Here is a 14,426-nt window from a genome sequence, read left to right as displayed (position 1 = left end):
TATTCTCTTGTTATTGAACCGTTTGATGTTTGGGATTTTGATTATATGGGACCTTTTCCTGCCTCTAATGGATACACACATATTCTAGTTGTTGTTGATTACGTTACTAAGTGGGTAGAAGCTATTCCAACTAGTAGTGCTGATCATAACACTTCTATTAAAATGCTTAAAGAAGTTATTTTCCCAAGGTTTGGAGTCCCTAGATATTTAATGACTGATGGTTTTTCACACTTTATTCATGGTGCTTTCCGTAAAATGCTTGCTAAATATGATGTTAATCATAGAATTGCATCTCCTTATCACCCACAGTCTAGTGGTCAAGTAGAGTTGAGCAATAGAGAGCTCAAATTAATTTTGCAAAAGACTGTTAACAGGTCTAGAAAGAATTGGTCTAAGAAACTTGATGATGCATTATGGGCTTATAGAACTGCATACAAAAATCCTATGGGTATGTCTCCGTATAAAATGGTTTATGGAAAAGCATGTCACTTACCTCTCGAACTAGAACATAAGGCATATTGGGCTATTAAAGAGCTTAACTATGATTTTAAACTTGCCGGTGAGAAGAGGTTATTTGATATTAGCTCACCTGATGAATGGAGAACCCAAGCATATGAAAATGCCAAGTTGTTCAAAGAAAAAGTTAAAAGATGGCATGACAAAAGGATACAAAAGCGTGAGTTTAATGTAGGTAATTATGTATTACTGTACAACTCTCGTTTAAGATTTTTTGCAGGAAAACTTCTCTCTAAATGGGAAGGCCCCTATGTTATCGAAGAGGTCTATCGTTCCGGTGCCATAAAAATCAACAATTTCGTGGGCACAAATCCGAAGGTGGTAAATGGTCAAAGAATTAAACATTATATCTCACGTAATCCCATAAATGTTGAAACCAATATTATTGAAACTGTAACCCTGGAGGAATACATAAGGGACACTTTCCGGAACGTTCCAGACTCTGAAAAGGAATAGCTATGTGGTACGGTAAGTAAACCGACTCCAAAACAATTTTAAGGCAATATTTCTCCGTTTTGGAATATTTAGAAAAATAGAAAAATAAGAAGCAGTCCGGGAAGGACAGAAGGGCCCCACGAGGGTGGTGGGCGCGCCCTACCCCCCTGGGCGCGCCCCCTACCTCGTGAGCACCTCGTGTGCCTTCCGGACTCTGTTTTCTTGCACGATATGTATTTTTGTCAGTAAAAATTCATTATATATTCTCCCGAAGGTTTTGACTCCCGTATCACGCAAATATCCTCTGCTTTTGTTTCGAGCTGTCCCGTTGTAGATTAAATCAACATGTCTTCCCAGGATTCGGAAGGATAAAGCTATGTGGATGATTACTTAGCAAATCCAAAGGTCTATGGAGATGTGGAACACGATGGATGGACCACGGAGGAAGAAGAGGACTATGAACCCGAGGGGAAGGAGGATACGAGCTCAGATGAAGATGAAGCACCATTTCCTCAGCTTGGGGACATGCACGTGGAGTTCAAAAAGTCAAGTCTCCCTGATAGGGTAAAGAAACCCAAGTTCGAGTTTATCCCTTTTCGTCTCTTGCAGGAAAATAAGCAGGACCTATGCAAAAAGATATTAACCCTGGAGTGGGAGATTGATGATCTGAGGGATCAAAATGTCGTCCTCAAGCGCAAATTAAGGGAGAAGCCTAAGCCATCAACCAAGCCCGCATCATCAACAACACCTCCACCTTCTTCACCGACAAAGGAGATATAATCACATGGGTATGGGCACTCCCCTTGGCAACTGCCAAGCTTGGGGGGAGGTGCCCCGGTATCGTATCACAATCACAACTCTTATCTTTGCCGTTTTTCTTAGTTCAATCATATTAGTAGTATCTTGATGTAGTAGAATAAAGTTTATGGCATGATCTAGTTTTGAGTTTTGCTTTATGATCTCTCTATGTAATCGAGTCCTTGAGCTATATATAATAAAGATTAGTGTTGAGTCAAGGGCTTGATTATTTTGCCATGATCTTGGGTGAATAAAAGAAAAGAGAAAAAGAATAAAAAGAAACAAAAAGTTCATATTGATCTTATTGAGAGTAATGACTTCACATAGAAAGAGTATGATGATTAAAAGTTGTTGGGAGTTGGCAGACATAGCTTTGGTCATTGTTGCAATTAATAGGAAGTAATAAGGAAAGAGAGGTTTCACATATAGATATATTATCATTGACATCTTTTATGATTGGGAGCACTCATTAAAATATGACATGCTAAAGAGTTGATGTTGGACAAGGAAGACGACGTAATGAGTCATGTCTTTCTTATATCTGAGATAAAGTATGTTGTCATGGATCCTCTAACTTGTTGAGCTTGCCTTTCCCCCTCATGCTAGCCAAATTCTCAGCACCAAGTAGAAATACTACTTGTGCTTCCAAATACCCTTAAACCAGTTTTGCCATGAGAGTCCACCATATCTACCTATGGATTGAGTAAGATCCTTCAAGTAAGTTGTCATTGGTGCAAAGCAATAAAAATTGCTCTAAATATGTATGATTTATTGGTGTGGGAGAAATAAGCTTTATACGATCTTGTGATGTGAAAGCAATAAAAGCGACAGACTGCATAATAAAGGTTCATATCACAAGGGGTAATATAAAGTGACGTTCTTTCGCATTGAGATTTTATGCATCCAACCATAAAAGCGCATGGCAACCTCTGATTCCCTCTGCGAAGGGCCTATCCTTTATTATTATCTTCTACCTTCTGCAAGAGTCATGGTGATCTTCACCTTTTCTTTTTTTTATCCTTTGGCAAGCTCAGCATGTTGGAAAGAACATGATATATATATCTAATTGGATGTAGGGGAGCATGAACCATTATTGTTGACATTACCCTTGAGGTAAAAGGTTGTGGGGCAAAACTATAAGCTCCTATCTTTCTCTGTGTCCGATTAAAACTCCGTAACCACAAGTATCGCGTGAGTGTTAGCAATTATGGAGGACTAAATGATAGTTGAGTATGTGGACTTGCTTTTTAGCTCTGACATAGACTCTTTTCGATGTTATGATAAATTGCAATTGCTTCAATGATTGAGATTATAGTTTGTCGGAGCCCAATAAGGTTTATGATTTATACTTTTGCATTGTGAATAGATCATCACTTGAACATAAGTAATCATATGACAAAATCTATATATGTTGCTGTTATGAGAATAATCATGATGCCTTCATGTCCGTATTTTATTTTTATCGATGCCTCTACCTCTAAACATGAGGACATATTTATTGTTATCGGCTTTTCGCTTGAGGACAAGCGAGGTCTAAGCTTGGGGGAGTTGATACGTCCATTTTGCATCATGCTTTTATATCGATATTTATCGCATTATGGACTGTTATTTCACTTTATGTCACAATACTTATGGCTATTCTCTCTTATTTTACAAGGTTTACACAAGGAGGGAGAATGCCGGCAGCTGGAATTCTGGTCTGGAAAAGGAGCAAATATTAGAGACCTATTCTGCGCAACTCCAAAAGTCCTGAAACTCCACGGAACGTCTTAAAAGAAATAAAGAAAAATCCACGCCAAAGATGAAGGCCAGGGGGCCCACACCCTTCTCACGAGGGTGGGGGCGCCCCCCCCCCCTAGGGCGCGCCCCCCTACCTCGTGGGACCCCTGGTGGCTCTCCGACGCCCATCTTCTCCTATATGAAGTCTTTTGATGAGAAAAAATAAGAGGAACTTTTCGGGACGAGACTCAGCTGCCACGAGGCGGAACCTTGGCGGATCCAATCTAGAGCTCCGGTGGAGCTGTTCTGCTGGGGAAACTTCCCTCCGGGAGGGGGAAATCATCACCATTGTCATCACCAACGCTCCTCTCATCGGGAGAGGGCAATCTCCATCAACATCTTCACCAGCACCATCTCATCTCCAAACCCTAGTTCATCTCTTGCATCCAATTCTTGTCTCAAAGTCCGGGATTGGTGCTAGTAGGTTGCTAGTAGTGTTGATTACTCCTTGTAGTTGATGCTAGTTGGTTTAATTGGTGGAAGATCATATGTTCAGATCCTATATGCATATTATTACCCCTCTGATTATGAACATGAATATGCTTTGTGAGTAACTACGTTCGTTCCTGAGGACAAGGGAGAAGTCTTGCTATGAGTAGTCATGTGAATTTGGTATTCGTTTGATATTCTGGTAAGATGTATGTTGTCTAGCCTCTAGTGGTGTTATGTGAACATCGACTACATAACACTTCACCATTATGTGGGCCTAGAGGAAGGCATTGGGAAGTAATAAGTAGATGATGGGTTGCTAGAGTGACAGAAGCTTAAACCCTAGTTTATGCGTTGCTTCGTAAGGGGCTGATTTGGATCCATATGTTTCATGCTATGGTTAGGTTTACCTTAATACTTTTGTTGTAGTTGCGGATGCTTGCAATAGAGGTTAATCATAAGTGGGATGCTTGTTCAAGTAAGAACAGCACCCAAGCACCGGTCCACCCACATATAAAATTATCAAAGTATCGAACGCGAATCGTATGAACGTGATGAAAACTAGCTTGAGGATATTCCCATGTGTCCTCGGGAGTGCTTTTCCTATTATAAGAGTTTGTTCCGGCTTGTCCTTTGCTACAAAAGGATTGGGCCATCTTGCTGCACTTTATTTACTTTTGTTACTTGTTGCTCATTACAACCTATCTTATCACCAAACTATCTGTTACCACTTATTTCGGTACTTGCAGAGAATACCTTGCTGAAAACCACTTATCATTTCCTTCTGCTCCTCGTTGGATTCGACACTCTTACTTATCGAAAGGACTAGGATAGATCCCCTATACTTGTGGGTCATCAAAGCTCTTTTCTTATACTTTCGATTTGGATCTTTTCTCTTGAGTTTTAACCTTGCATCTATTGCTTGAGTGCTTGTGTATGCTATCATTTGTTTGCGATAGAATTCCCAGAGTGCGAAGCATGCTACTACAATTCACTAGGGTTTTCAGATTGTCAGCAAGGCAAGTAACACTTTGATCATACCCCTTTATTACCCAGTTTTTATGCATTAGTTTAAACCCTCAAACATTGCATGGTTAGGACTTGATAACATGTGGGTATTGGGAAGTAGTAGTTGAGGTAGTACCTATTGCCCTTTTTCATTCAAACCCTGGGAGTTACTTCTATGTTATGTTTTTACTGCTATGCTATGCTCGTAGACATGGTTTGTGCTACCTCTTGAGCACTGCGTTGGTTTTTCCCCGAAGAGGAAGGGATGATGCAGCAGAGTAGCGTAAGTATTTCCCTCAGTATTTGAGAACCAAGGTATCAATCCAGTAGGAGGCTACGCGTGAGTCCCTCATACCTGCACAAAACAAGTAAATCCTCGCAACCAATGCGATAAGGGGTTGTCAATCCCTACACAGCCACTTACGAGAGTGAGATCTGATAGATATGATAAGATAATATTTTTGGTATTTTTTATGATAAAGATGTAAAGTAAAATAAAAGCACAGTAAATAACAAAGTATTGGAAGATTAATATGATGAAGATAGACCCGGGGGCCATAGGTTTCACTAGTGGCTTCTCTCAAGAGCATAAGTATTCTACGGTGGGTGAACAAATTACTGTTGAGCAATTGACAGAATTGAGCATAGTTATGAGAATATCTAGGCATGATCATGTATATAGGCATCACGTCCGAGACAAGTAGACCGACTCCTGCCTGCATCTACTACTATTACTCCACTCATCGACCGCTATCCAGCATGCATCTAGAGTATTAAGTTAATGAAAACAGAGTAACGCCTTAAGCAAGATGACATGATGTAGAGGGATAAAATCATGCAATATGATGAAAACCACATCTTGTTATCCTCGATGGCAACAATAAAATACGTGCCTTGCTGCCCCTACTATCACTGGGAAAGGACACCGCAAGATTGAACCCAAAGCTAAGCACTTCTCCCATTGCAAGAAAGATCAATCTAGTAGGCCAAACCAAACTGATAATTCGAAGAGACTTGCAAAGATAACCAATCATACATAAAAGAATTCAGAGAAGATTCAAATATTGTTCATAGATAGACTTGATCATAAACCCACAATTCATCGGTCTCAACAAACACACCGCAAAAAGAAGATTACATCGAATAGTTCTCCACAAGAGAGGGGGAGAACATTGTATTGAGATCCAAAAAGAGAGAAGAAGCCATCTAGCTAATAACTATGGACCCGTAGGTCTGAGGTAAACTACTCACACTTCATCGGAGGGGCTATGGCGATGATGTAGAAGCCCTCAGTGATCGATGCCCCCTCCGGCGGAGCTCCGGAACAGGCCCCAAGATGGTATCTCGTGGATATCGAAAGTTGCGGCGGTGAAATTAGGGTTTTGGCTCCATATCTGATCGTTTGGGGGTATGTAGGTATATATAGGAGGAAGGAGTATGTCCGTGGAGCAACAGGGGGCCCACGAGGGTGGAGGGCGCGCTTGGGGGGGTAGGCACGCCCCCCTACCTCGTGGCCTCATCTTTTGTGTCTTGACGTAGGGTCCAAGTCTCCTGGATCATGTTCGGTGAGAAAATCACGTTCCCGAAGGTTTCATTCTGTTTGGACTCCGTTTGATATTCCTTTTCTTTGAAACCCTAAAATAGGCAAAAAACAGCAATTCTGGGTTGGGCCTCCGGTTAGTAGGTTAGTCCCAAAAATAAGATAAAAGTGGATAATAAAGCCCAATAATGTCCAAAATAGTAGATAATATAGCATTGAGTAATCAAAAATTATAGATACGTTGGAGATGTATCAAGCATCCCCAAGCTTAATTCCTGCTCGTCCTCGAGTAGGTAAATGATAAAAACAGAAATTTTGATGCGGAGTGCTACTTGGCATAATTTTAATGTAATTCTTCTTAATTGTGGTATGAATATTCAGATCCGAAAGATTCAAGATAAAAGTTCATATTGACATAAAAATAATAATACTTCAAGCATACTTATAAAGCAATCATGTCTTCTCAAAATAACATGGCCAAAGAAAGTTATCCCTACAAAATCATGTAGTCTGGCTATGCTCTATCTTCACCACACAAAGTATTTAAATCATGCACAACCCCGATGACAAGCCAAGCAATTGTTTCATACTTTTGAAAATCTCAAAACTTTTTCAATCTTCACGCAATACATGAGCGTGAGCCATGGATATAGCACTATAGGTGGAATAGAATGGTGGTTGTGGAGAAGACAAAAAAGGGGGAAGATAGTCTCACATCAACTAGGCATATCAACGGGCTATGGAGATGCCCATCAATAGATATCAATGTGAGTGAGTAGGGATTGCCATGCAAGTATATGAAATCTCAACAAAAGAAACTAAGTGGGTGTGCATTAACTTGCTTGCTCACGAAGACCTAGGGCAATTTGAGGAAGCCCATCATTGGAATATACAAGCCAAGTTCTATAATGAACAATTCCCACTAGTATATGAAAGTGACGAAATGAGAGACTCTCTACTATGAATATCATGGTGCTACTTTGAAGCACAAGTGTGGTAAAAGGATAGTAGCATTGCCCCTTCTCTCTTTTTCTCTCATTTTTTTTATTTGGGCCTTTTCTCTTCTTCTTTTTTGGCCTCTTATCTTTCTTCTTTTTTTCATCCAGAGTCTCATCCTGACTTGTGGGGGAATCATAGTCTCCATCATCCTTTCCTCACTGGGACAATGCTCTAATAATGATGATCATCACACTTTTATTTCTTACAACTCAACAATTACAACTCGATACTTAGAACAAAATATGACTCTATATGAATGCCTCCGGCGGTGTACCGGGATATGCAACGACTCATGAGTGACATGTATGAAAGAATTATGAACGGTGGCTTTCCACAAATACGATGTCAACTACATGATCATGCTAAGCAATATGACAATGATGGAGTGTGTCATAATAAATAGAACGGTGGAAAGTTGCATGGCAATATATCTCGGAATGGCTATGGAAATGCCATAATAGGTAGGTATGGTGGCTGTTTTGAGGAAGGCATATGGTGGGTGTATGATACCGACGAAAGGTGCGCGGTATTAGAGAGGCTAGCAATGGTGGAAGGGTGAGAGTGCGTATAATCCATGGACTCAACATTAGTCATAAAGAACTCATATACTTAGTACAAAAATCTACAAGTTATCAAAGCAAAGTATTACGTGCATGCTCCTAGGGGGTAGATTGGTAGGAAAAGACCATCGCTCGTCCCCGACCGCCACTCATAAGGAAGACAATCAATAAATAAATCATGCTCCGACTTCATCACATAACGGTTCACCATACGTGCATGCTACGGGAATCACAAACTTTAACACAAGTATTTCTCAAATTCACAACTAATCAACTAGCACAACTTTAATATCACCATCTTCATATCTCAAAACAATTATCAAGCATCAAACTTCTCATAGTATCAACACACTCATAAGAGAATTTTATTATTAATCTTGTATACCTAGCATATAAGGATTTTTTTAAGCAAATTACCATGCTATTTAAGACTCTCAAAATAATCTAAGTGAAGCATGAGAGGTCAATAGTTTCTATAAAACAAATCCACCACCATGCTCTAAAAGATATAAGTGAAGTACTAGAGCAAAACTATATAACTCAATTGATATAAGCGAAGCACATAGAGTATTCTAACAAATTCCAAATCATGTATGGCTCTCTCAAAAGGTGTGTATAGAAAGGATGATTGTGGTAAACTAAAAAATAAATACTCAAATAATACAAGACGCTCCAAGCAAAACACATATCATGTGGTGAATAAAAATATAGCTCCAAGTAAAGTTACCGATAGAAGTAGAGGAAAGAGGGGATGCCTTCCGGGGCATCCCCAAGCTTTGGATTTTAAGTGTCCTTAGATTATCTTGGGGGTGCCATGGGCATCCCCAAGCTTAGTCTCTTGCCACTCCTTGTTCCATAATCCATCAAATCTTTACCCAAAACTTGAAAACTTCACAACACAAAACTTAAAGTAGAAAATCTTGTGAGCCCCGTTAGCGAAAGAAAACAAAATACCACTTCAAGGTACTGTAATGAACTCATTCTTTATTTATATTGGTGTTAAACCTACTGTATTCCAACTTCTCTATGGTTTATAAACTATTTTAATAGCCATAGATTCATCAAAATAAGCAAACAACACATGAAAAACAGAATCTGTCAAAAACAGAACAGTCTGTAGTAATCTGTAGCTAGCGCAAGATCTGGAACCCCAAAAATTCTAAAATAAATTGCTGGACGTGAGGAATTTATCTATTAATCATCTTCAAAAATAATTAACTAAGTAGCACTTTCCACATAAAAATGTCAGCAGTTCTCGTGAGCGCTAAAGTTTCTGTTTTTACAGCAAGATTAACAAGACTTTCCCCAAGTCTTCCCAACGGTTCTACTTGGCACAAACACTAATTAAACACAAAAAACACAACCTAAACATAGTCTATATAAATTATTTATTACTAAACAGGAGCAAAAATCAAGGAATAAAAATAAAATTGGGTTTCCTCCCAACAAGCGCTATCGTTTAACGCTCCTAGCTAGGCATAAAAAGCAAAGATAGATCTAGGTATTGCCATCTTTGGTTGGCAATCCATAAGTGGCTCTCATAATAGATTCATAAGGTAATTTAATTTTCTTTCTAGGAAAGTGTTCCATGCCTCTCCTTAATGGAAATTGGAATCTAATATTTCCTTCCTTCATATCAATAATTGCACCAATCGTTCTAAGGAAAGGTCTACCAAGAATAATAGGACATGAAGGATTGCAATCTATGTCAAGAACAATAAAATCTGCGGGCACATAGTTCCTATTTGCAACAATAAGAACATCATTAATTCTTCCCATAGGTTTCTTAATAGTGGAATCCGCAAGGTGCAAGTTTAGAGAGCAATCATCAAAATCACGAAAACCTAACAAATCACACAAAGTCTTTGGAATCGTGGAAACACTAGCACCCAAATCACATAAAGCATAGAATTCATGATCTTTAATCTTAATTTTAATAGTTGGTTCCCGCTCATCATAAAGTTTTCTAGGGATAGAAACTTCCAATTCAAGTTTTTCTTCATAAGATTGCATCAAGGCATCAACGATATGTTTAGTGAACGCTTTATTTTGACTATAAGCATGAGGAGAATTTAGCACGGATTGCAACAAGGAAATATAATAAATCAAAGAGAAATTTTCATAATTAAATTCCTTGAAATCCAAGATAGTGGGTTTAGCAACATCTAGGGTTTTAATTTCTTTGATCCCACTTTCATTAATTTTAGCATCAAGATCTAAAAACTCTGAATTCTTGGAACGTCTTCTAGGTAAAGGTGGATCATATTCAGTCCCATCATTATTAAGATTCATATTGCAAAACAAAGATTTAATAGGGGAGACATTGATAACTTTTAGATCTTCATCTTTATTTTCATAGGAACTAGAGGAACACGCTCTTATAAAGGCATCTTTTTTAGCACGCATCCTAGCGGTTCTTTCTTTGCACTCATCAATGGAAATTCTCATGGCTTTGAGAGACTCATTGATATCATGCTTAGGTGGAATAGATCTAAGTTTCAAAGAATCAACATCAAGAGCAATTCTATCAACGTTCCTAGCCAACTCATCAATCTTAAGCAATTTTTCTTCAATCAAAGCATTAAAATTCTTTTGCAAAGTAATAAATTCATTAATATTAGATTCAAAATCAGAGGGCATCTTATCATAATTTCCATAAGAATTGTTGTAGGAATTACCATAATTATTAGAGGGATTACTAGGATAAGGCCTAGGATTGAAATTTCCTCTATACGCGTTGTTGCCAAAATTGTTCCTACCAAGATTCATTATTATTCTCAATCAAAGTAGACAAGGGCATATCATTAGGATCAGAAGAAACACTTTTATTAACAAATAATTTCATAAGTTCATCCATCTTTCCACTCAAAACATTAATTTCTTCTATCGCATGCACCTTTTTATTAGTAGATCTTTCAGTATGCCATTGAGAATAATTAACAATAATATTATCTAAGAGTTTAGTAGCTTCTCCTAAAGTGATTTCCATAAAAGTGCCTCTCGCGGCTGAATCTAAAATATTTATAGAAGCAAAATTAAATCCGGCATAAAAAATTTGTATAATCATCCACAACTTCAAACCATGAGTAGGGAAATTATGTATCATTAGTTTCATCCTCTCCCAAGCTTGTGCAACATGTTCATGATCAAGTTGCTTAAAATTCATAATATCGTTTCAAAGGGAGATGATCGTAGCGGGAGCAAAATACTTAGAGATAAAAGCATCTTTGCACTTATTCCATGAATCAATACTATTTTTTGGCAAAGACGAAAACCAAGCTTTAGCGTGATCTCTAAGCGAAAAAGGAAATAGCTTCAATTTAACAATATCATTATCCACATCTTTCTTCTTTTGCATATCACACAAATCAACGAAGCTATTTAGATGGGTAGCGGCATCTTCACTAGGAAGGCCAGAAAACGGATCTTTCATGACAAGATTAAGCAAAGCAGTATTAATTTCACAAGATTCAGCATCGGTAAGAGGAGCAATCGGAGTGCTAATAAAATCATTGTTGTTGGTATTGGTAAATTCACACAATTTAGTGTTATCTTGAGCCATCGTGACAAGCAAGCAAACTAACACACAAGCAAACAAAAAGCAAGCGGGCAAAAAGAGGCAAATAGAGAAAGAGAGGGAGGATAGAGAGAGAGAGGGTGAATAAAATGGCAAGGGTGAAGTGGGGGAGAGGAAAACGAGAGGCAAATGGCAAATAATGTAATGTAGGAGATAGGGATTGTGATGGGTAATTGGTATATTGACTTTTGCGTAGACTCCCCGGCAACGGCGCCAGAAATCGTCCTTGCTACCTCTTGAGCACTGCGCTGGTTTTTCCCTGAAGAGGAAGGGATGATGCAGCAGAGTAGCGTAAGTATTTCCCTCAGTTTTTGAGAACCAAGGTATCAATCCAGTAGGAGGCTACGCACAAGTCCCTCGTACCTGCACAAAACAAGTAAATCCTCGCAACCAACGCGATAAGGGGTTGTAAATCCCTACACAGCCACTTACGAGAGTGAGATCTGATAGATATGATAAGATAATATTTTTGGTATTTTTTATGATAAAGATGCAAAGTAAAATAAAAGCAAAGTAAATAACAAAGTATTGGAAGATTAATATGATGAAGATAGACCCGGGGGCCATAGGTTTCACTAGTGGCTTCTCTCAAGAGCATAAGTATTCTATGGTGGGTGAACAAATTACTGTTGAGCAATTGACAGAATTGAGCATAGTTATGAGAATATCTAGGCATGATCATGTATATAGGCATCACGTCCGAGACAAGTAGACCGACTCCTGCCTGCATCTACTACTATTACTCCACTCATCGACCGCTATCCAGCATGCATCTAGAGTATTAAGTTAATGAAAATAGAGTAACGCCTTAAGCAAGATGACATGATGTAGAGGGATAAACTCATGCAATATGATGAAAACCCCATCTTGTTATCCTCGATGGCAACAATACAATACGTGCCTTGCTGCCCCTACTATCACTGGGAAAGGACACCGCAAGATTGAACCCAAAGCTAAGCACTTCTCCCATTGCAAGAAAGATCAATCTAGTAGGCCAAACCAAACTGATAATTCGAAGAGACTTGCAAAGATAACCAATCATACATAAAAGAATTCAGAGAAGATTCAAATATTGTTCATAGATAGACTTGATCATAAACCCACAATTCATCGGTCTCAACAAACACACCGCAAAAAGAAGATTACATCGAATAGTTCTCCACAAGAGAGGGGGAGAACATTGTATTGAGATCCAAAAAGAGAGAAGAAGCCATCTAGCTAATAACAATGGACCCGTAGGTCTGAGGTAAACTACTCACACTTCATCGGAGGGGCTATGGCGATGATGTAGAAGCCCTCAGTGATCGATGCCCCCTTCGGCGGAGCTCCGGAACAGGCCCCAAGATGGGATCTCGTGGATATCGAAAGTTGCGGCGGTGGAATTAGGGTTTTGGCTCCATATCTGATCGTTTGGGGGTACGTAGGTATATATAGGAGGAAGGAGTATGTCGGTGGAGCAACAGGGGGCCCACGAGGGTGGAGGGCGCGCTTGGGGGGGTAGGCGCGCCCCCCTACCTCGTGGCCTCATCTTTTGTGTCTTGACGTAGGGTCCAAGTCTCCTGGATCATGTTCGGTGAGAAAATCACGTTCCCGAAGGTTTCATTCCGTTTGGACTCCGTTTGATATTCCTTTTCTTCGAAACCCTAAAATAGGCAAAAAAACAACAATTCTGGGCTGGGCCTCCGGTTAGTAGGTTAGTCCAAAAAATAATATAAAAGTGGATAATAAAGCCCAATAATGTCCAAAACAGTAGATAATATAGCATGGAGCAATCAAAAATTATAGATACGTTGGAGATGTATCAGTTTGGTTTGATTGATTCATGACAGTTGTGAGTATTATTATGAACTAAGGGTTTATTTAAGGTGGCTACTTTAACACACATCTGGGTGGATTGTTTGTGGGCACTTGGGGCAATCCAGTGCTGTCCAAGGAGATCCTAGGGAATTCGTGTGATCATCCTATGGTCCGCCACCCAGGCTCATATTGTTATTGATGCTGGAAACTCCCGTGTGCAGCCACAAGCCATTATGGGCTATGGCATAGTTGAGTATGTTGCGTGACCTCTTTCAGTGGTAAACTAGCAGATGTAGGGGATGTAGGAGGTACGGTTTACCCCTCGAAAGGGCTAATGTTTCTGAAAGACTATGTCTCGGTCATCCGTTTCTCAAACATCATGTAGTGTGAGAAAATCAACGGAGGAGATTGAGTCTTGTGGGGAAAAGTGCGCAAACCTCTGTAGAGTGTACAATCTAATTATGATTAGCCGTGTCCCCAGTTATGGACATCTTGAGTATCTGGTGCTTGAATTATTATGTTGATCTCGTCACTTTATTTAATTAACTTGTTGGGTTAATGATTACTTTAATTGGGATTGAGATGGGGTTACCATTCTCAATGTTTATCAACTACCATGATAGTTAAACAAAATATATTCCTTTGTTGTAAGGAAAAATTGGCTTTTCGCAAAAACATGAAAACCGTAGAGCCTCCACCAGCCATATATGCATGTAGTTATAGTTGTTTCATGTTCATTGCTCTACAGTGTTATTTTGCCAGCATATTCCATGTGCTGACCCGTTTTGAGGCTGCAGCGTATTATGTTGCAGACTTTTCATACGAAGAGTAAGGTGCGCTAGGTCGTTGTCGTGCACTCAGCTATGCCGTTGGAGTTGATGGACTCACTTACCTTCGAAGCCTTCCGCTGTTATATTATTTAGATGGGTTTAAGCCATATTATTGTAATAAGTTCTCTTTTTGATGTATTAAGTGTGTGATTGAAACT

Source organism: Triticum dicoccoides, chromosome 7A (genome assembly GCF_002162155.2).
Source record: "Triticum dicoccoides isolate Atlit2015 ecotype Zavitan chromosome 7A, WEW_v2.0, whole genome shotgun sequence".
In the NCBI taxonomy this organism is placed as follows: Eukaryota; Viridiplantae; Streptophyta; class Magnoliopsida; order Poales; family Poaceae; genus Triticum; species Triticum dicoccoides.
Note: the sequence above shows the minus strand (reverse complement) of the source record.